Source organism: Salmo trutta, chromosome 13 (assembly GCF_901001165.1).
Source record: "Salmo trutta chromosome 13, fSalTru1.1, whole genome shotgun sequence".
Lineage (NCBI taxonomy): Eukaryota > Metazoa > Chordata > Actinopteri > Salmoniformes > Salmonidae > Salmo > Salmo trutta.
This window is the reverse complement of record NC_042969.1, coordinates 57,744,837-57,765,843: the sequence shown is the minus strand read 5'-3', so window position 1 is coordinate 57,765,843 and position 21,007 is coordinate 57,744,837. Positions and strand designations below refer to the sequence as shown.

General features: G+C 45.4%; 1 protein-coding gene across 1 annotated transcript in view; it reads right to left on the bottom strand.

The window, feature by feature from the left end:
• The window catches only part of LOC115206161 (PTB-containing, cubilin and LRP1-interacting protein-like), a 37,323-nt gene that overhangs the window by 2,781 nt on the left and 13,535 nt on the right, over nt 1-21,007 (bottom strand). The window lies entirely within an intron of this gene.

The window sequence follows — 21,007 nt, the reverse complement described above, 5'->3', positions numbered from 1 at the left end:
ATCGAAATTGGATTTGTTTTAGAATTCTTTGTGGGTCTGTGTAATCTGAGAGAAATGTGTCTCAAACATGGTCATACATTGGCAGGAGGTTAGGAAGTGCAGTTCAGTTTCCACCTCATTTTGTGGGCAGAGGGCACATGCCTACAGCGACCTTCTCAATAGCAAGACTATGTATGTACATAGTCAAAGCTTTCCTTAAGTTTGGGTCAGTCACGGCGGTCAGGTATTCTGCCACTGTGTACTCTCTGTTTAGGGCCAAATAGCATTCTAATTTGCTCTGTTTTTTTGTAAATTCTTTCCAATGTGTCAAGTAATTATTTTTTGTTTTCTCATGATTTGGTTGGGTCTAATAGTGTTGCTGTCCTGGGGCTCTGTGGAGTCTGTTTGTGTTTGTGAACAGAGCCCCAGGACCAGCTTGCTTTGGGGGCTCTTCTCCAAGTTAATTTCTGTGTAGGTGATGGCTTTGTTAAGTAAGGTTTGGGAATCGCTTCCATTTAGGTGGTTGTAGAATTTAACGGCTCTTTTCTGGATTTTGCTAATTAGCGGGTATCGGCTAATTCTGATCTGCATGCATTATTTGGTATTTTACGTTGTACACTGAGGATATTTTTGCAGAATTCTGCATGCAGAGTCTCAATTTGGTTGGTGAGCGGACCCCAGGCCTCACAACCATAAAGGACAATGGGTTCTATAACTGATTCAAGCATTTTTAGCCAGATCCTAATTGGTATGTCCCTTCTTGCCTTTCTCAGATCGTTCACAGCTTTGTGGAAGTTACCGGTGACTCTGATGTTTAGGCCGAGGTATGTATAGTTTTTTCTGTGCTCTAGGGCAACAATGTCTAGATGCTATTTGTATTCATGGTCTTACTGAGCTTTACTATCAGGGCCCAAGTCTGACAGAATCTGTGCAGAAGATCTAGGTGCTGCTGTAGGCCCTCCTTGGTTGGGGACAGAAGCACCAGATCATCAGCAAACAGTAGACATTTGACTTCAGATTCTAGTAGGGTGAGGCCGGGTGCTGCAGACTGTTCTAGTGCCCTCGCCAAATTCGTTGATATATATGTTGAAGAGGGTGGGGCTTAAGCTGCACTAGAACAGTCTGCAGGACCCGGACTGTGTGTGCGTGTGTGTAGTCGTGCATGTGCATGTGTGTGTGGAATGTGTCATCTAAGAAAAAGGATTGTCAGGAGAGAGAGCATGACCTATAATGACCTAGTAATCCAACTAGAAGTGTAAAACTTCTCACAGCCTTCGCGGTATCCATTTTTGCAAAGCTCTGCAAGGATTTTTAAATTGAAACAGTTATGTGACCAACCGCACACTTGTTGTTGGTGTACAAGGACTTTATAATGTCGTATGTTTTTCCCCAACACCACTTTCCATCTCTCTCTCTCCCTCTCTCCCTCCAGATGTTGTTTTTCAACAGGAAAAGTTTAAAAATAGCTGGAGTGCTTCTTTAAAATATGAAGCATAACATATGACATCAGAATGCATCGTACATCTCTGGACCCTAGACCAAGCGGGCAAAACGGTATATCATTAAGAGACAAATGTGAAGACACAAAATACACATACTGTACACACAACACTGTAGACAAACACAACAGTTACTCTGAAAGATACAGTGCTATCTGATAATATGTCAAGGACAGGGGCACACAGATGTGCAACAGTATCAATGAAATATTGACAAACAGGAAATGCGGAGGAGACAAGCAAGAGAAAAAAAAGGACAATTTTTTCTTCCATCTGGAAGTTTTGTTTAGCCTGTGACCACAAGGACTATATCTGGCCCCAGTCTCTCTCTCCCTCTCAATCCATCCCTCCCTCCTTCCCGTTTAGACACTTTTTTCTCAGTTCCAGTCATTCCATCCACAAACTATTACAACCCTGTAGTGGTGAAGCCTGGAAGAACAGAGAACAGTCTTCAGGCTGGCTGGCTGGTGTGAGAAACACTAGTCCTCACCACATCACACCACAGAGAGCCCCGCCAATGGAGAAACCACAGCCAGAGCCAAGGCAGACCAAGATCCCTTTACATCCACAGTCCTGACTACCACTACCATGACCAACTGAACCACTCTGTAGAGATGGAGAGGGGAAGGCGCTAAGAGGGAGGGGTGGGAGAGAGAGGGGTAGAAGGGAAAGGACAGAGAGAAGGAGCAAAAGACAGAAGGGGACAGAGAGCAACCCAGGGAGCGAGCGAAATGGAGAGAGGGAGACAGAGCAAGCGAAACGGAGAGAGGGAGACAGAGCAAGCGAAACGGAGAGAGGGAGACAGAGCAAGCGAAACGGAGAGAGGGAGACAGAGCAAGCGAAACGGAGAGAGGGAGACAGAGCAAGCGAAACGGAGAGAGGGAGACAGAGCAAGCGAAACGGAGAGAGGGAGACAGAGCAAGCGAAACGGAGAGAGGGAGACAGAGCAAGCGAAACGGAGAGAGGGAGACTGAGCAAGTGAAACGGAGAGAGGGAGACTGGAAGTGAAACGGAGAGAGGGAGACGAAGTGAAACGGAGAGAGGGAGACGAAGTGAAACGGAGAGAGGGAGACTGGAAGTGAAACGGAGAGAGGGAGACTGGAAGTGAAACGGAGAGAGGGAGACAGAGCAAGCGAAACGGAGAGAGGGAGACAGAGCAAGCGAGATGGAGAAAAATAGGACAGAAAAAAAGAGAGAACAGGCAAGCAAGAGAGACACAAAAATAGAGAGATGAACAGAGAGAGAAAATGAGAGTACAGAGAGAATCCTAGTCACTATATCCAGCTGCTGCAGCCTTAGGCAGTATGGTTGTCATCAGGGGGCAACCGCAACGTTTCTCCCCTGACGGTTCTCCAGCAGATCCATCATGGTGAAAACCTCTGGAGCACCCCCAGAGGCCAGGCGGTTAAGCAAGCCGACCACACTGACACCGCACTCTCAGCCAACTGACATCCACTCACCAGGATATTTACAGTGGAGATAAAGTATAAAACAAGCAATAATTAGTTCTTATGGTCTTTTGAGTGATTTATTTTCTTTTTCCATTTTGTATTGAGGTTAAAGAGTTTGTTTTAGATCTGCTTAGTAGTTGAGTGCAGGCTGGTAATGATGGCCTGTGGATGGACCCATGTACTGGATATATAGACATCCTACTATTAGACTGCACAAAGCATTTGGGTGAAGGCTTGATGCCAATAACACATGTTAAAAACGAATAATTGAAATCGACCTTAGCATTCAAATCCAATCTATATGTCTGTTGGATCCATCAGTCCAACTCAATTCTCTGACACTATCCACTATCACACTGTCCCCTGCTGCCCCATCTTTCCCCATGTCAGGCAGGTCATACTCTGCTCTGTGTCAGGCAGATCTGGGAGTGGCTAGGGGTCAGCAGGGACAACTGGCCCATTCTACAGAAATCTGGCCCTGGCCTACCGGTTGTACTGGGTGACCAGTGAGCACACCTCACCATACACGTGCGTATGCACACACACACACACACACACGTGGGAGGTGTTTGGGGTTGCTACAGGGGAACAGAGGCCGCCTCTCTTCCTCCGAGGCTGGCTGGCGCTCCACAAAGAGTCCCTCACTCCTCAGTCTCACTCACTGGGCTCTGCAGTATTTCTGTCCTCAAAGCCCCTCATTGACAGCAGTTCTCATTGGTCTTTGTAGTATCACACAGACTAAACATGTTTGCTCTAACATGGGGGGGGGGGGGGGCATGGAGGGAAAGGGGCATGGAGAGAAAGGGGCAGGGAGGGTAAGGGGTAGGTAGGTAGGTAGGTTGGGGTAGGCTGGAATCAGTGCAGTGAGGATGTAGAGCTATACTAATCTCCTTTTACTTGTCTCGGAGGCTCAGTCAGAAGACATTCAGAAGGATAAAGATCTGCCTTTTTCCAGAGACCCTATCAAGGTGTTTTCCCTTTGTATTCACACTGCCCTTGCCTTTGAATGAGGACTCAACTCTTTTGACAGTTCACGTCAACTATTTTGTGGACCGAGTCTTCTTTGCATTCACATTGCTAGGTTTAGAAAGGAACCAAGATCTTTTTCCAACATGCACTCTGGGTTTTTACAAAAGTGCAGGACAAGCCATTCAATCAGAACGCGTTATCGGATAGCTAGATTTACCTCCAGTTGGTAATAGAATAACTGCAGAATAAATAATGCAGTAATTATAAACATTCTACACCCAAGGTAGGCTACTGCCCCTTTAAGAGCTGGAATAGATGTTGTACCCTGTGTTGTGATGTCACCAAATATATTGTCTTCTCACTATTCAAACCCCACAATCAATTAACAGCTCTCTTAGCCTATAGATCACATATAAACAAATAAACTGAACCAAAAACAGCACACATTTTGTTTGTGAACCTGCACATCTCTCTTTTGTGGCACCAATGTAAAGGTTTATGGCAAGGGAAACAGTGTTGCAGTAGTCTAGTGTGTGGTGGGGGAAGAATGACAAGCGAACCTGGGGAGCTTTGCCTTCACACTGTCCTAAAAAAAGGGAACCGGGCTGTGAAATTCAAGCGAACCGAACTCAGACCACCTCTCGAGATGGTCTCAGTTCGGTTCGCGCCGGGGGCTCTTTTGAGTGTTTCTTTGGAGTGTTAACACTGAAGAAAAATAATAATAATGGAACCGTACAGAGTTCACAAAATTGTCTGAAAGGGACTGAAAGACTGAAAATACCCTTAGAGACTCTGAAGAGCAGGACAACTAGACACAGGAATAGAGGAACTGGGCTAAGATAATCCTAAATAGATTAAATTAGCCTGGGTGCCAGTCTGTTTCTTCTTAAGCCTACTTCCTTCTAGTGGTCATACCTGAGAATGACAAGTTGTCTGCAGCAATAGACTGGACCCAAGCTAAGATAAGATAAGATACAGTACTTACCGGTGACTGTTCTTTATGTGAAGTTTGTGCAGGTGGGTTTGTCCCAGGGCTATACTATCAGCATGGAGGGGTGTGTGTGTATGTGTATGTGTATGTGTGTGTGTATGTATGTGTGTGTGTGCGTGTTCCAGTCAGAGACAAAGGTCATTTTATACGGACTGCTGAACAGAATCTCACTGTGCATTTGTGACCTCACCATGACAACATCACAGAAGCCTGTGTTCATGTCTGCTGTAAACATTTGAAAACAGGAGGAAATGGCTCCTCTCCTCTGATGATTTACAGGGATGAAAGAATGAGGGGGTGACTGTCCTCATCTGGGAAACTGGAATGTTGGAGTAGTGTGTGTGTGTGTGTGTGTGTGTGTATATAAGCCCAGCCCAGCCCAGCCCATCTGAAGGTGGGTCTGATACCTTCCTGTATACTTGGATACACACACACGAATGCACCAGTACGCACTCACATACGCATGCACACACACACGTCAGTGCTCAACGGAATCTCACAGGCAAACACCAGAAAGCAGGTGGGTAGGGGTTTCACATGAGTCTAGTTTATTAATCAAACAGACAGTTATATACCATGGTGTATTCCTTCTCAGGAGAGCGGCTCGGAAACTCCTCATATACCTCATAGACAGACAGACAGACAGAGACATATGGACAGTAGACTTGGGCGGTATACCGGGGTATTTGGAAATAGCCATGGGATGGTTTTCAAAACGGTCAATAGTATTTCAACTTTTTTTAATACTTTTGAATATTTGTAGCTACCTTTCTAAGTAAATACATGCAGTCAACTTGTTCAATAAATTAGGAGATAAAGAAAACGTTCTATCATTACAACTGTCAGATAATAGTCCCCAGTCACGTGGTGTTGGTTTACCAGCACACAACAAGAGATAAGAGACCGGAGCCTTGTGAGTCACACACTGTTGTGCAACATGTACCAGGTGATCTAATTACAGCATGGAATTCACAACTAAAATGTTTGCCAGCTAGATATAGTGCCTTCGGAAAGTACTTAGACCTCTTTACTTTTTTCACATTTTGTTACGTTACAGCTTTATTCTAAAATGTATAAAATATATGTTTTCCCTCATCAATCTACACACAATACCCTTTACTAAAAAAAGCAACAACAGGTTTCGAAATGTTTGCTAATTTATTCAAAATAAAAACTGAAATATCACATTTACATAAGTATTCAGACACTTTACTCAGTACTTTGTTGAAGCATCTTTGGCAGCGATTACAGCATTGAGTCTTCTTGGGTATGAAGCTTGGCACACCTGTATTTGGGGAGTTTCTCCCATTATTCTTTGCAGATCCTCTCAAGCTCTGTCAGGTTGGATGGGGAGCATTGCTGCATAGCTATTTTCAGGTCTCTCCAGAGATCTTCGATCAGGTTCAAGTCCGGGCTCTGGTTGGGCCACTCAAGGACATTCAGAGACTTGTCCCGAAGCCACTACTGCGTTGTCTTGGTTGTGTGCTTAGGGTCGTTGTCCTGTTGGAAGGTGAACCTTCGCCCCAGTCGGAGGTCCTAAGCGCTTCAGGTTTCTATCAAGGATCTCTCTGTACTTTTCTCCGTTCATCTTTGCCTCAATCCTGACTAGTCTCCCAGTCCCTGTCACCGAAAAACATCCCCATATCATGATACTGCCACCACCATACTTCACCATAGTGATGGTGCCAGGTTTACTCCAGATGCGACGCTTGGCATTAATGCCAAAGGGTTGAATCTTGGTTTCATCAGACCAGAGAACCTTTTTTTTCCATTTTTAATACATTTGGAAAAAATGATAAAAAACATTTTTTCACTTTGTCATTATTGGGTATTGTGTGTAGATTAGAGGATTTTCGTCCATTTTAGAATAAGTCTATAACGTAACAAAATGTGGAAAAAGTCAAGGGGTCTGAATACTTTCCGAAGGCACTGCATCTATATAACCATTACGTTAACATTCTAAAATGTGCTAAATGCTCCGCAGTTGCGCATTTGGTTTGCTAATTTAGTAGCTAGTTAGCAACTGTATATAGCTAAGTGGCTAGCTTCTTCCAAAATCAAGCTTTGCTTGGTAGTAGCAGAGAATCCCCTCCTGGAACAAGAGCCTTGCTGTCTAATATTTGTTTTGTGAGCTGGGATGTCTGTCCTGAAAATAGTTTAAGTCAGAAACTGTATAAAATGCGGTCATTAGCATTTAGTTAGCATTCCCTGTGGGATTTTACATGTACTTGTTCGTGTAACAGTGTAGGTTCTGTCCCTTTCTTCGCCCCAACCCGGGCTCAAACCAGGGACCCTTGCACACATCAACAACTGACACCCCACGAAGCATCGTTACCCATCGCGCTACAAAAGCCGTGGCCCTTGCAACGCAAGGGGAAACCCTACTTCAAGTCTCAGAGCGAGTGACGTCACTGATTGAAACGCTATTAGCGCGCACCACCGCTAACTAACTAGCCATTTCACATCGGCTACACTCACCCCCCCTTTGACCTCCTCCTTTTCCGCAGCAACCAATGCTCCGGGTCAACAGCATCAATGTAACAGTGTAGGTTCCGTCCCTCTCTTCACCCCAACCCGGGCTCGAACCAGGGACCCTTGCACACATCAACAACTGACACCCCACAAAGCATCGTTAACCATCGCGCCCCAAAGGCCACGGCCCTTGCAACGCAAGGGGAAACCCTACTTCAAGTCTCAGAGCGAGTGAGTCACTGATTGAAACGTTATTAGCGTGCACCACCGCTAACTAACTAGCCATTTCACATCGGTTACATTCGCATTGCTAACCTTCGGATTACAGTGGCTCAGTGGGGTTTAAAAATAGTGGCCCTTGTGTTCAGTGCCGGTATTACCGAATATCCTGGAATGTCACAAGGTCTGTATGAAGGTATGACAGTCTGGATTCCGCCCAAGCCAAACGAACAGACGGACAGACAGTGGCAGCATTGTTGTGTTGCAATCCCTTTTCAGACCGCTCTACCTTTTAGAAAAGTGTTTGACACACAGACTTGCTGACGTGTTGCTCAACCCTATCGCTGTGTGTGTCTGTGACGACCCAGCGGGGGTGTCAGAGACAAGGGGTCCGGGCTTGTCAGTCTGTCTGCTAGAGGGATTGACACCTCCTCAAGTGTAATGTGTGTGTGTGCATATCGTGTGTGTGCATATAGCGTGTACATGCTTGTGTGTGTGCGTGCGTGTGTGTCATCTTTGACGAGCTGATAACTCATCTCAGTCCCTGTTTGTGTGCTGCAGGCCTCAGTCTGACTGGTGGCCAGGGGGCCTAAATCATGCAGCCTGGGCTCTACATAGCTTCACAGTCTACACAGATTCCTCTCATTTCTCTCCATGTGTTTCCCTTAGCCAGCCTCCCCTCCTCCAGTCTTCCCTCCATAGCTAATTGCTAACAGTGCCAAGCGCTGATCCTGATGAAGGCAGCATATTGGTTCCATCTGAACATACGGACCAGAAAAAAAGACCAGGGAAAGCCAAAGCCTTGAGGGCCCGAGGCAGAGGAATGCCAGAGAGCCAGAGTGGATCACTCACATACAGACAGACAGACTGACACAAGGATAGGCATACAGACAGAGTAGACACACAGACAGACAGAGGTAGACAGGCAGGCTGCGAGGTGCAGGAACAGCGGGTTGGTGGCTATAACAGAGTTAAAGCATGGATATGAAGAGGAGACTGAAGAGAGGAGGGAGATGTGGAGTGATAGTGTAGGCAGCAGTTATGTGGGTGACTGATGAGGGGTACAGAATAGTAGAGTAGGAGAGTCAAAGGTTGCACTGTACAAGATAGGGGAGTCAGTTGGGACAAGCCATAGATGACTGATTGGTTGGGGGAGATGGGTTCAGATCTAAGATCAGATTGGCCTACCTCCAATCCTAATCTTAACCTTTAGGGGGTTAATGTAATATCTGACCCTGAATCAGTGGTTAGGTTAGGGGCCTGAAAGGTACTGAATATACGTATGATTCCTATTAGTTAAACAAGACACATTACTTTGCTGTAGTTGGTTAGGACTGCAGAGTTGTGCTTTGAGACAGACACTCCGAGAGAGAGGACATGGCTAAACACTAGCTTGTGTGGATAAACATGTGGCCACAATTACCAGAACTGGGATTATGGAGGATTCTCTTTCGCTCTCTGTCTCACTCTCTCCTGACAGTCTCCTCTCTCTTTTCCTCTTTTCCTCTCTCCGTCTCGTTTTTTCCCCTTGTTTTTACTCAGTATCTCCTGGTCTCTCGTACATGTGCGCGCACGCACGCACGCACGCACGCACACACACACACACACACTTTACAAAAGACAAAGCAGAACCATGACTGCCAAGAGAGTACAGAAGAATGTTTGTGCAGATGATTCTTTGTGAAATAATCTGTCATTTCTTCCCCTTGAATCACCAGAAAAAGAACTAACTGATCACAGCGCATTATGAGTGATCAACACATAAGTGTAGAGACCAGCGCGAGGTGAGAAGGACCAAAGGAGGGAGAACAGAGGTGGTGACAGAGAGATAGAGGCAGAGAGAGGCCAGGGAGGCAGAGAGAGGCAGAGAGAGGCCAGGGAGGCAGAGAGAGGCAGAGAGAGGCAGAGAGGCCGAGAGAGGCCAGGGAGGCAGAGAGGCAGAGAGAGGCCAGGGAGAGGCAGAGAGAGGCCAGGGAGGCAGAGAGAGGCCAGGGAGGCAGAGAGAGGCCAGGGAGGCAGAGAGGCAGAGAGGCAGAGAGAGGCCAGGGAGGCAGAGAGGCGCCAGGGAGGCAGAGAGAGGCAGAGAGGCAGAGAGAGGCCAGGGAGTCAAGAGCAAACATCCGCAGATCAGCTTTCCTAAACCCAACACGGAGACAGACACTGACAGGAACATCCTGGCTCCTTCTCTCCTCTCGGCCCAGACAGAGGGAAGGTGGGGGGTAGGAGGTGGGCCAAGTGAATGGGGGTGGAGGGGGTAGCTGTCTCTGTCTATCTGAGTGAGTGTGTGCACACGTGCGTGTGCAGCAGTAGGACACGTCCAGCAGCTGCATTCTCCCCTCCTCCTCTCCCTCTCTATCCCAGACTGTTTACTGAATGGAGATGCACAGCTGGTTTGTGTATCAGAGGAGAGAACAGAGGAGAAGAGAAGAGAAAGCGATAAGATGAGAAAGGGTGAAGGACGTGAGTCCAGCTGGAGAAGTGCAGTTTTGGGAAAGGACTGTGATGTTCAGGTACTTGTTGTTGGGAACACTTCTGATAAAAACACTATGCACTTTCCCTGAACGTACTCCAAATCTGAACTAACTCGCATACCATTCTGAGTACTGACAGCCCAGGAGGCTGCTGATGGGAGGGCTCATAATAATGGCTGGAATGGAGCGAATGGAATCAAACAAATGGAAACCACGTGTTTGATGTATAGTGAGGGAAAACAGTATTTGATCCCCTGCTAATTTTGTACGTTTGCCCACTGACAAAGAAATGATCAGTCTATAATTTTAATGGTAGGTTTATTTGAACAGTGAGAGACAGAATAAGAACAAAAAAATCCAGAAAAACGCATGTCAAAAATGTTATAAATTGATTTGCATTTTAATGAGGGAAATAAGTATTTGACCAATCTGCAAAACATGACTTAGTACTTGGTGGCAAAACCCTTGTTGGCAATCACAGAGGTCAGACGTTTCTTGTAGTTGGCCACCAGGTTTGCACACATCTCAGGAGGGATTTTGTCCCACTCCTCTTTGCAGATCTTCTCCAAGTCATTAAGGTTTCGAGGCTGATGTTTGGCAACTCGAACCTTCAGCTCCCTCCACAGATTTTCTATTGGATTAAGGTCTGGAGACTGGCTAGGCCACTCCAGGACCTTAATGTGCTTCTTCTTGAGCCACTCCTTTGTTGCCTTGGCCGTGTGTTTTGGGTCATTGTCATGCTAGAATACCCATCCACGACCCGTTTTCAATGCCCTGGCTGAGGGAAAAAGGTTCTCACCCAAGATTTGACAGTACATGGCCCTGTCCATTGTCCCTTTGATGCAGTGAATTTGTCCTGTCCCCTTAGCAGAAAAACATCCCCAAAGCATAATGTTTCCACCTCCATGTTTGACGGTGGGGATGGTTTTCTTGGGGTCATAGGCAGCATTCCTCCTCCTCCAAACACGGCGAGTTGAGTTGATGCCAAAGAGCTCAATTTTGGTCTCGTCTGACCACAACACTTTCACACAGTTGTCCTCTGAATCATTCAGATGTTCATTGGCAAACTTCAGACGGGCATGTATTCTTGAGCAGGGAGACCTTGCGGTCGCTGCAGGATTTCAGTCCTTCACGGCGTAGTGTGTTACCAATTGTTTTCTTGGCGACTATGGTCCCAGCTGCTTTGAGATCATTGACAAGATCCTCCCGTGTAGTTCTGGGCTGATTCCTCACCGTTCTCATGATCATTGCAACTCCACGAGGTGAGATCTTGCATGGAGCCCCAGGCCGAGGGAGATTGACAGTTCTTTTGTGTTTCTTCCATTTGCGAATAATCGCACCAACTGTTGTCACCTTCTCACCAAGCTGCTTGGCGATGGTCTTGTAGCCCATTCCAGCCTTGTGTAGGTCTACAATCTTGTCCCTGACATCCTTGGAGAGCTCTTTGGTCTTGGCCATGGTGGAGAGTTTGGAATCTGACTCGTTGATTGCTTCTGTGGACAGGTGTCTTTTATACAGGTAACAGCTGAGATTAGGAGCACTCCCTTTAAGAGTGTGCTCCTAATCTCAGCTCATTACCTGTATAAAAGACACCTGGGAGCCAGAAATCTTTCTGATTGAGAGGGGGTCAAATACTTATTTCCCTCATTAAAATGCAAATCAATTTATAACATTTTTGACATGCGTTTTTCTGGATTTTTTTGTTGTTATTCTGTCTCTCACTGTTCAAATAAACCTACCCTTAAAATTATAGACTTATCATTTCTTTGTCAGTGGGCAAACGTACAAAAATCAGCAGGGGAACAAATACTTTTTTCCCTCACTTTTTTCCCTCACTGTATTTGATAACAGACCATTTATTCCATTCCCGTCATTACCACGAGCCCATCCTCCCCAATTGAGGTGCAACCAACCTCTGACTGACAGAGAGAGGGAGCCATGTCTATAAAACCAAAACACGCCACGACAACCCTGGTTTTGGTACTCTAGTAGAAAGCCTTTCCTGTATTGGCATTGAAGGTTTTGAAAATGTTCTGGGTCATACTGGTCTTATTTTGGATACCACCATTGTATCTGTGTCCAAAATGTCTCCCTATTCCCTACAGAACACACTCATAAAGCTATGGCCAACAGTATTGTGTTATATAAGGAATGGGAGGGGGGGGTGTAGTACTTGCACCTTGTCTCTACTGAGATCCCTCTCTGTAGGCCTCCCCTTACATTACTACCAAAGAACTCCTGGAGAATTCCGCATTCCTGAGGCGGTTGTTAACATTCTTCTCCGCTTACTGAGTCAGCCAGTACAGCTGGCTAGGGACAGAGCTGCACGTGAAAGTGCGGGAGTTTGTTTAAAGATATTCTACAGTACTTTTGTATACTCTTTAGCCAGTAGTTCTGAAAGTAGCACCCACAAGCTAAAAGTGGTCACAGAAAATTGCGTGTTACATCACAAATCAAATCAAAATCAAATCTAATTTTAATAGTCACATGCGCCAAATAAAAACAGGTGTTGACCTTAGTGAAATGCTCACTGACAAGCCCCTAACCAACAATGCAGTTTAAAAAATACAAATAAGAAATAAAAGTAACAAGTAATTAAAGAGCAGCAGTAAAATAACAACAGCGAGACTATATACAGTGGGTAACGGTACAGAGTCAATGTGCGGGGGCACCGGTTAGTCACGGTAATATGTACATGTAGGTAGAGTTATTAAAGTGACTATGCATAGATAATAACAGAGAGTAGCAGCGGTGTAAAAGAAGGGGTGGGGGGGGGCAATGCAAATAGTCTGGGTAGCCATTTGATTAGATGTTCAGGAGTCTTATGGCTTGGGGGTTGAAGCTGTTAACAACTTGGAACTAGACTTGGTGCTCCAGTACCGCTTGCAGTGCAGAAGCAGAGAGAACAGTCTATGACTAGGGCGGCTGGAGTCTTTGACAATTTTTAGGGCTTTCCTCTGACACCGCCTGGTATAAATGTCCTGGATGGCAGGAAGCTTGGCCCCAGTGATGTACTGGGCTGAACGCACTACCCTCTGTAGTGCCTTGCGGTCGGAGGCCGAGCAGTTGCCATACCAGGCAGTGATGCAACCAGTCAGGATGCTCTCGATGGTGCAGCTGTAGAACTTTTTGAGGATCTGAGGATCCATGCCAAATCTTTTCAGTCTCCTGGGGGGGTAGGTTTTGTCGTGCCCTCTTCACAACTGTCTTGGTGTGCTTGGACCATGTTAGTTTGTTGGTGATGTGGACACCAGGGAACTTACTGCTCTCAACCTGCTCCACTACAGCACCGTCGATGAGAATGGGGAAGTGCTTGGTCGTCCTTTTCCTGTAGTCCACAATCATCTCCTTTGTCTTGATCCCGTTGAGGGAGAGGTTGTTGTCCTGGCACCACACGGCCAGGTCTCTGACCTCCTCCCTATAGGCTGTCTCATCGTTGTCGGTGATCAGACCTACCTAGTCATGAGTGAACAGGGAGTACAGGAGGGGACTGAGCACGCAACCCTGAGGGGCCCCTGTGTTGAGGATCAGCGTGGCGGATGTGTTGTTACCTACCCTTACCGCCCGGGGGGCGGCCCGTCAGGAAGTCCAGGATCCAGTTGCAAAGGGAGTTGTTTAGTCCCAGGGTCCTTAGAATATTGATGAGCTTTGAGGGCACTATGGTGTTGAACACTGAGTAGTAGTTAATGAATAGCATTCTCACATAGGTGTTCATTTTGTCCAGGTGGGAAAGGGCAGTGTGGAGTGCAATAGAGATTGCATCATCTGTGGATCTGTTAGGGCGGTATGCAAATTGGAGTGGGTCTAGGGTTTCTGGGATAATGGTGTTGTGAGCCATGACCAGCCTTTCAAAGCATTTCATGGCTACAGACGTGAGTGCTACGGGTCGGTAGTCATTTAGGCAGGTTACCTTAGTGTTCTTGGGCACAGGCACTATGGTGGTATGCTTAAAACATGTTGGTATAGTACGATTCCATCTTAGTTCTGTATTGACGCTTTGCCTGTTTTATGGTTAGTCGGAGGGTATAGTGGGATTTCTTATAAGCTTCCGGGTTAGAGTCCCGCTCCTTGAAAGCAGCAGCTCTGGCCTTTAGCTCAGTGCAGATTTTGCCTGTAATCCATGGCTTCTGGTTGGGGTATGTACGTACGGTCACTGTGGGGACGATGCACTTACTGATGAAGCCAATGACTGATGTGGTGTACTTCTTAATGCCGTCAGAAGAATCCCAGAACATATTCCAGTCTGTGCTAGCAAAACAGTCCAGTAGCTTAGCATCTGCTTCATCCGACCACTTTTTTATTGACTGAGTCACTGGTGCTTCCTGCTTTAATTTTTGCTTGTAAGCAGGAATCTCGAGGATAGAATAATGGTCAGATTTGACAAATGAAGAGCGAGGAGAACTTTGTCCTCATCTCTGTGTGTGGAATAAAAGGTGGTCTAGAGGTTTTTTTCCCTCTGGTTGCACAGTTAACATGCTGATAGAAATGTGGAAAAACGGATTTAAGTTTCCCTGCATTAAGTCCCCGGCCACTAGGAGCACCACCTCTGGATGAGCCTTTCCTGTTTGCTTATGGCGGAATACAGCTCATTGACTGAGGTCTTAGTGCCAGCATCGGTCTATGGTGGTATGTAGACAGCTAAGAAAATAACAAATAAACTATCTAGGTAGATAGTGTGGTCTACAGCTTATCATGAGATACAAAATCTTGAGACTTCCTTAGTTATCGTGCACCAGCTGTTGTTTACAAATATAGATAGTCCGCCCCCAATTGTCTTACCAGACGCCGCTGTTCTATCCTGCCAATACAGTGTATAACCAGCCAGCTGTATGTTGATAATGTCGCCGTTCAGCCACAACGCCGTGAAGCATAAGATATTACCATTTTTAATGTCCCGTTGGTAGTTTAATCTTCCTCGTAGGTCATCGACTTTATTTTCCAATGATTGCATGTTAGCTAGTAGAACGGAAGGCAGTGGGGGTTTATTTGATCGCCTACGAATTCTCAGAAGGCAGCCCGACCTCCGTCAGGTTTTCTCCGTCTTCTCTTCACACAAATGACAGGGATTTGGGTCTGTTCCCGGGAAAGCAGTATGTCCTTCACGTTGGACTCGTTAAAGGAAGAAAAAAAGCTTCTGCCAGTTCGTGGAGAGTAATCGCTGTTCTGATGTCCAGAATTATTTTTGGTCATAAGAGACGTAGCAGCAACATTATGTACAGAATAAGTAAAAAAATAAGTTAAACAACGCAAAAAAAACAAAAAAAAAACAAAGGTGGTTAGGAGCACGTAAAACGTCAGCCATCTTCTCCGGCGCCATGATACATTTCCACGATCCAGTAGGGATATGTGCACCACGTAATTTCTCTCGCTCTACTGTTTGTGCATCTTGCTAGTTGTCACTCAAATGGTGAGGGACTGAAGCTCAGTGACAAACTCAAATTGCTAGGGGCTGGCCAACGTGGGGAGTAAATGTAGGGAAAATAGCACTGCACAGCTTTCAGAAAACCATTGCTTTCAAACTAGGGATTTCATGTCTAGCTAATTGAGGTAAGTAATTCTGCTCATAGATTATGCATGTGAGAACTACATATTGACACATTCAGCCCAAAGCAGGAGGTTTAAAAAAATACTTACTAGTCACCAAATTACCGGAGCATCAAATCTAATGTTATTTGTCAAACGCGCCGAATAAAAACAGGTGTAAACCTTACAGTGAAATGCTTACTTACAAGCCCTTAGCCAACAATGCAGTTAAGACAGGAAGAGGCGACTCCGGGATGCTGACCTTCTAGGCAGAGTTGCAAAGAAAAAGCCATATTTCAGACTGGCCAATAAAAAGAAAAGATTAAGATGGGCAAAAGAACACAGACACTGGACAGAGGAACTCTACCTAGAAGGCCAGCATTCCGGAGTTGCCTCTTCACTGTTGACGTTGAGACTGGTGTTTTTAATGAAGCTGCCATTTGAGGACTTGTGAGGCATCTGTTTCTCAAACTAGACACTCGAATGTACTTGTCCTCTTGCTGTGCACCGGGGCCTCCCACTCCTCTTTCTATTCTGGTTAGAGCCAGTTTGCGCTGTTCTGTGAAGGGAGTAGTGCACAGCGTTGTACGAGATCTTCAGTTTCTTGGCAATTTCTCACATGGAATAGCCTTGATTTCTCAGAACAAGAATAGACTGATGAGTTTCAGAAGAAAGTTCTTTGTTTCTGGTTATTTTGAGCCTGTAATTGAACACACAAATGCTGATGCTCCAGATACTCAACTAGTCTAAAGAAGGCCAGTTTTATTGCTTCCTTAAATCAGGACAACAGTTTTCCGCTGTGCTAACATAATTGCAAAAATCTGCCGTTTCCAGCTACAATAGTCATTTACAAAATTAACAATGTCTACACTGTATATCTGATCAACTTGATGTTGTTTTAACGGTAGTGTAGGTAAAATGGGGTTGGATGGGGGGGGGTCAATGCAAATAGTCCGGGTTGCCATATGATTAGCTGTTCAGGAGTCTTAAGTGTTTTTAAGTATGAGCTTGCTGGCTTGTGTTGAATAACAGTGCCTGTGTGTGTGTGTGTGTGTGTGTGTGTGTGTGTGTGTGTGTGTGTGTGTGTGTGTGTGTACAAAACAGATGCTGTTGGCTACATCCCAGTGAGTCCACAGACTCACAATAGGGTCCTTCACACCCCCAGAATTCCTGCCACCAGACGTCTCTCTCTCTCTCTCTCTCTCTCTCTCTCTCCTCCCCCCCCCATGTCAATCAACAAAAATGAGCTGAGTAATAGTATGCCAACATGTATTTATTTAACCCTTATTTTACCAGGTAAGTTGACTGAGAACACATTCTCATTTACAGCAATGACCTGGGGAATAGTTACAGGGGAGAGGAGGGGGGATGAATGAGCCAATTGTAAGCTGGGGATGATTAGGTGACCATGATGGTATGAGGGCCAGATTGGGAATTTAGCCAGGACACCAGGGTTAACACCCCTACTCTTACGATAAGTGCCATGGGATCTTTAGTGACCACAGAGTCAGGACACCTGTTTAACGTCCCATCCGAAAGACAGCACCCTACACAGGGCAATGTCCCCAATCATCGTGGGGCGGCAGGTAGACTAGTGGTTAGAGCACTGGGCCAGTAACTGAAAGGTTGCTGGATCGAATTCCCGAGCTGACAAGGTACAAAATCTGTTGTTCTGCCCCTGAACAAGGCACTGTTCCCCGGTAGGCCGCCATTGTAAATAATAATTTGTTCTTTAACTGAATTGCCTAGTTAAATAAAGGTTAAAAATATATATGAATTGCCCAGGGGCATTGGGATATTTAGACCAGAGGAAAGGGTGCCTCCTACTGGCCCTCCAGCAGTCCTGGTCTCCCAACCAGGACCAACCCTGCTTGGCTTCAGAAGCAAGCCATCAGTGGGATGCAGGGTGGTATGCATAGCATGGCTTGAGGGTAAGCTAACAATCTAGCTTTAAACTAGCTTAACCATGCTAGCAGAAAGAGCACATCATGAGCTCACAGACAGATCTCGTCACTCCTAGCCTTAGTTCTTAGTGTGATGAAGGTATAGGCAGTCATAATGCCAGAACTTAAGCTATCTGATGGACTGGGGTCCTGTGGCTTTCTGTGAGATTCTATCCACTATCTGTGTCGAAGACTGCTTGTTGTACTGCACTCACCCCTCAACATCTCCTTTCCTTCATAAACTCCTGTTTTTATATCCCCTTCTCACATTCAACATTTTTATTGTTCTTTTCATGGACAAAAATACAGAAGTGCTTTGTTCTAACACTTCTCTAAAATTAAGTTAAGTGATGTTGTGAAATGCAAGCAGAGACAGGAAGAGAGATGGTGAGGATAAATAGGATTATAATGCTGAAAAGCTGGACTTGTGGTCAGACTTGGGGTCACAGAGACTGAGCGTTTGCTTGAGTCTGCCTGGAGTGCCAAATAGGCAGGTTTTAATGTTGTGGGACTTTTCTATTGGTTTATTAAAGGGATACTTCAAGATTTTTACATGAGGCCCTTTATTTACTTCCCCAGAGTCAGATGAACTCGTGGATACCATTTTTATGTCTCTGCATGCTGTTTGAAGAAAGTTGCTAACGAGCGCTAACACAATTGTTAACTAGAGTTAGCACAATGACTGGAAGCCTATGGAATCTGTTAGCATGTTAGCAGATACTATAAACTCCCAGTCATTGCGATGACGCCAGTTAGCATTGTCTGGCAAAACTACCTCTAACTTCCTTCATTCTGGATGCAGACACATAATCTGACTGTGGGGAAGTATATAAAAGGGCCTCAAAGCAAACCAGAGTGAATTTTATATCAAAGGGACCAATCTGAGGGAAGCCCTGGCTGAAATTGTCACTGCCAATAGAAAGTACTTAATTTAAAGCAGACATCTGCCTTACATAAACACACACACCATCTCACACACTTAGTGACTTCAAAAGTATTCAGACCCCTTGACTTTTTGCACATTTTGTTACGTTACAGCCTTATTCTAAAATGGATTAAATAACATAAAAATGTCTGCAGCATTGAAGGTCCCCAAGAACACAGTGGCCTCCATCGTTCTTAAATGGAAGAAGTTTGGAATCGCCAAGACTTTTCCTAGAGCTGGCCGCCAAGCCAAACTGAGCAATCAGTGGAGAAGGGCCTTGGACAGCGAGGTGACCAAGAACTGATGGTCACTCCGACAGAGCTCTACAGTTCCTCTGTGGAGATGGGAGAACCTACCAGAAGGACAGCCATCTCTGCACCACTTCACCAATCAGGCCTTTATGCTAGAGTGGCCAGACGGAAGCCACTCCTCAGTAAAAGGCACGACAGCTCGCTTGGGGTTTGCCAAAAGACTCCTAAAGACTCTCAGACCATGAGAAACAAAATTATCTGGTCTGATGAAACCAAGATTCAACTCTTTGGCCTGAATGCCAAGTGTCACATCTGGAGGAAACCTGGGACCATGGTGAAGCATGGTGTTGGAACCATCATGCTGTGGGGTGTTTTTCCAGCGGCAGGGACTGGGAGACTAGTCAGGATCGAGGCAAAGATGAACGGAGAAAAGTACAGAGAGATCCTTGATGAAAACCTGCTAAGGAGCGCTCAGGACCTCAGACTGGAGCACACAGGACAACGACCCTAAGCACACAGCAAAGACAACGCAATAGAAGCTTTGGAACAAGTCTCTGAATACCCTTGAGTGGCCCATCCAGAGCCCGGACTTGAACCCAATCGAACATCTCTGGAGAGACCTAAAATTAGCTGGGCAGCAACGCTCCCCATCCAACCTGACAGAGCTTGAGAGGATCTGCAGAGAAGAATGGGAGAAACTCCCCAAATACAGGTGTGCCAAGCTTGTAGCGTCATACCCAAGAAGACTTGAGGCTGTAATGACTTCCAAAGAGAAATTAGCCAAAATTTCTCAAAAAATGTTTTTGCTTTTTCATTCATGGGGTATTGTGTGTAGATATATGTGGGGGGGAAACAATTTAATCAATTTTAGAATAAGGCTGTAACGTAACAAAATGCGGAAGAAGTCAAGGGTTCTGGATACTTTCTGAAGGCACTGTACATTAGAATACAAAGTACAAAGCGAAAACAAAGGCCTCACTGACAGACACATGATCTAACACTCGCTTCTACTCTCTTCCTATCTGTCAAACACAATCACGCACTATAAACACACAATGAACCTTCTAAAGCTTGAAAATCTGTCTTGAATGCTTTTTCTTAGAATCACACAGTGAAATAGAGCTAATGTAATATACAGCGACAGGACCTGGACCAGAGAAGAATTTCCAAGAGCTCAAGGGATTCTGTTACACATAGTACACAGCTCCCGACTGACGCAGATGGTTCTAAATCACTGTTCTCAAAAACAACTGAAAACAGACAAAAATCCTCCTACCTCTCCCTGGGTCTGTCTGCAAAGAGAATACCATTATCCTGGTCTATTATTACATCTCAAGTTGACCAAAGACCAGGGAAGATCTCAAACTTTTCAAAATGTCCATGAAACCAATTTGTCAGAGTAAAATGACTGTTACCCGAAACGAAATAAATTCAAATGTATACTGAACAAAAATATAAAATCTAACAATTTCAAAGATTTTACAGAGTTACAGTTCATATAAGGCAATGAGTCAATTGAAATAAATTCATTAGGCTCTAATCTATGGATTTCACATGACTGGGAATACAGATATGCATCTGTTGGTCACAGATACCTTAAAAAAAGGTAGGGGCGTGGATCAGAAAACCAGAAACACTTTACACGTTGCGTTTATATTTTTGTTCAGTGTACTGCAAATGTATATATAGTACCAGTCAAAAGTTTGGATACACCTACTTATTCAAGGGTTTTTCTTTATTTGTACTATTTTCTACAGGGACGCTGTTTCACTCACTTGGATTCTTTGTCCGTTGAGACATACATTCAGTCACTTACAAACTTAAGGAAAATTATGTCAACAAATTGGGTGAGAGTTCACTTTTTGGGGGAAGCCTGGCTTCCCTTGGCATCCATGAATATAAGCCACGGACAGAATACTAAACGTTCAGAAAAAGTTGTTTTTTTAAAATAAGTCCTAAAATCAACTGTCTGTTCAGTAAGGCTGAGACATGGATGACCATGGGAGATGTAGAGGGCTGATGAGAGGGTCTGGTGGTGTAACAGACACCATCCTGTCAGACTGGGAAACCAGTGTTTTCCATGGCGTCTTTGACCAATGTCGTCAACTAACCAATTAAACAAATTCCTTAAGGTAGTGGGAGGGAGGGCTAGTGTAAACAGTGCTGTGAACACTGAGGCTGAAGCTTTTAGCTGACGAGCCGAGATGGTGAGCAGCAGAGTACCCAGATCCTCAGAGCACACGTGCACACCTGGCCTCAGCTTTGTCTCCATGGAAACGATGTGCCGCTGCTGCCCTCCGCAGCCGGGTTGTTA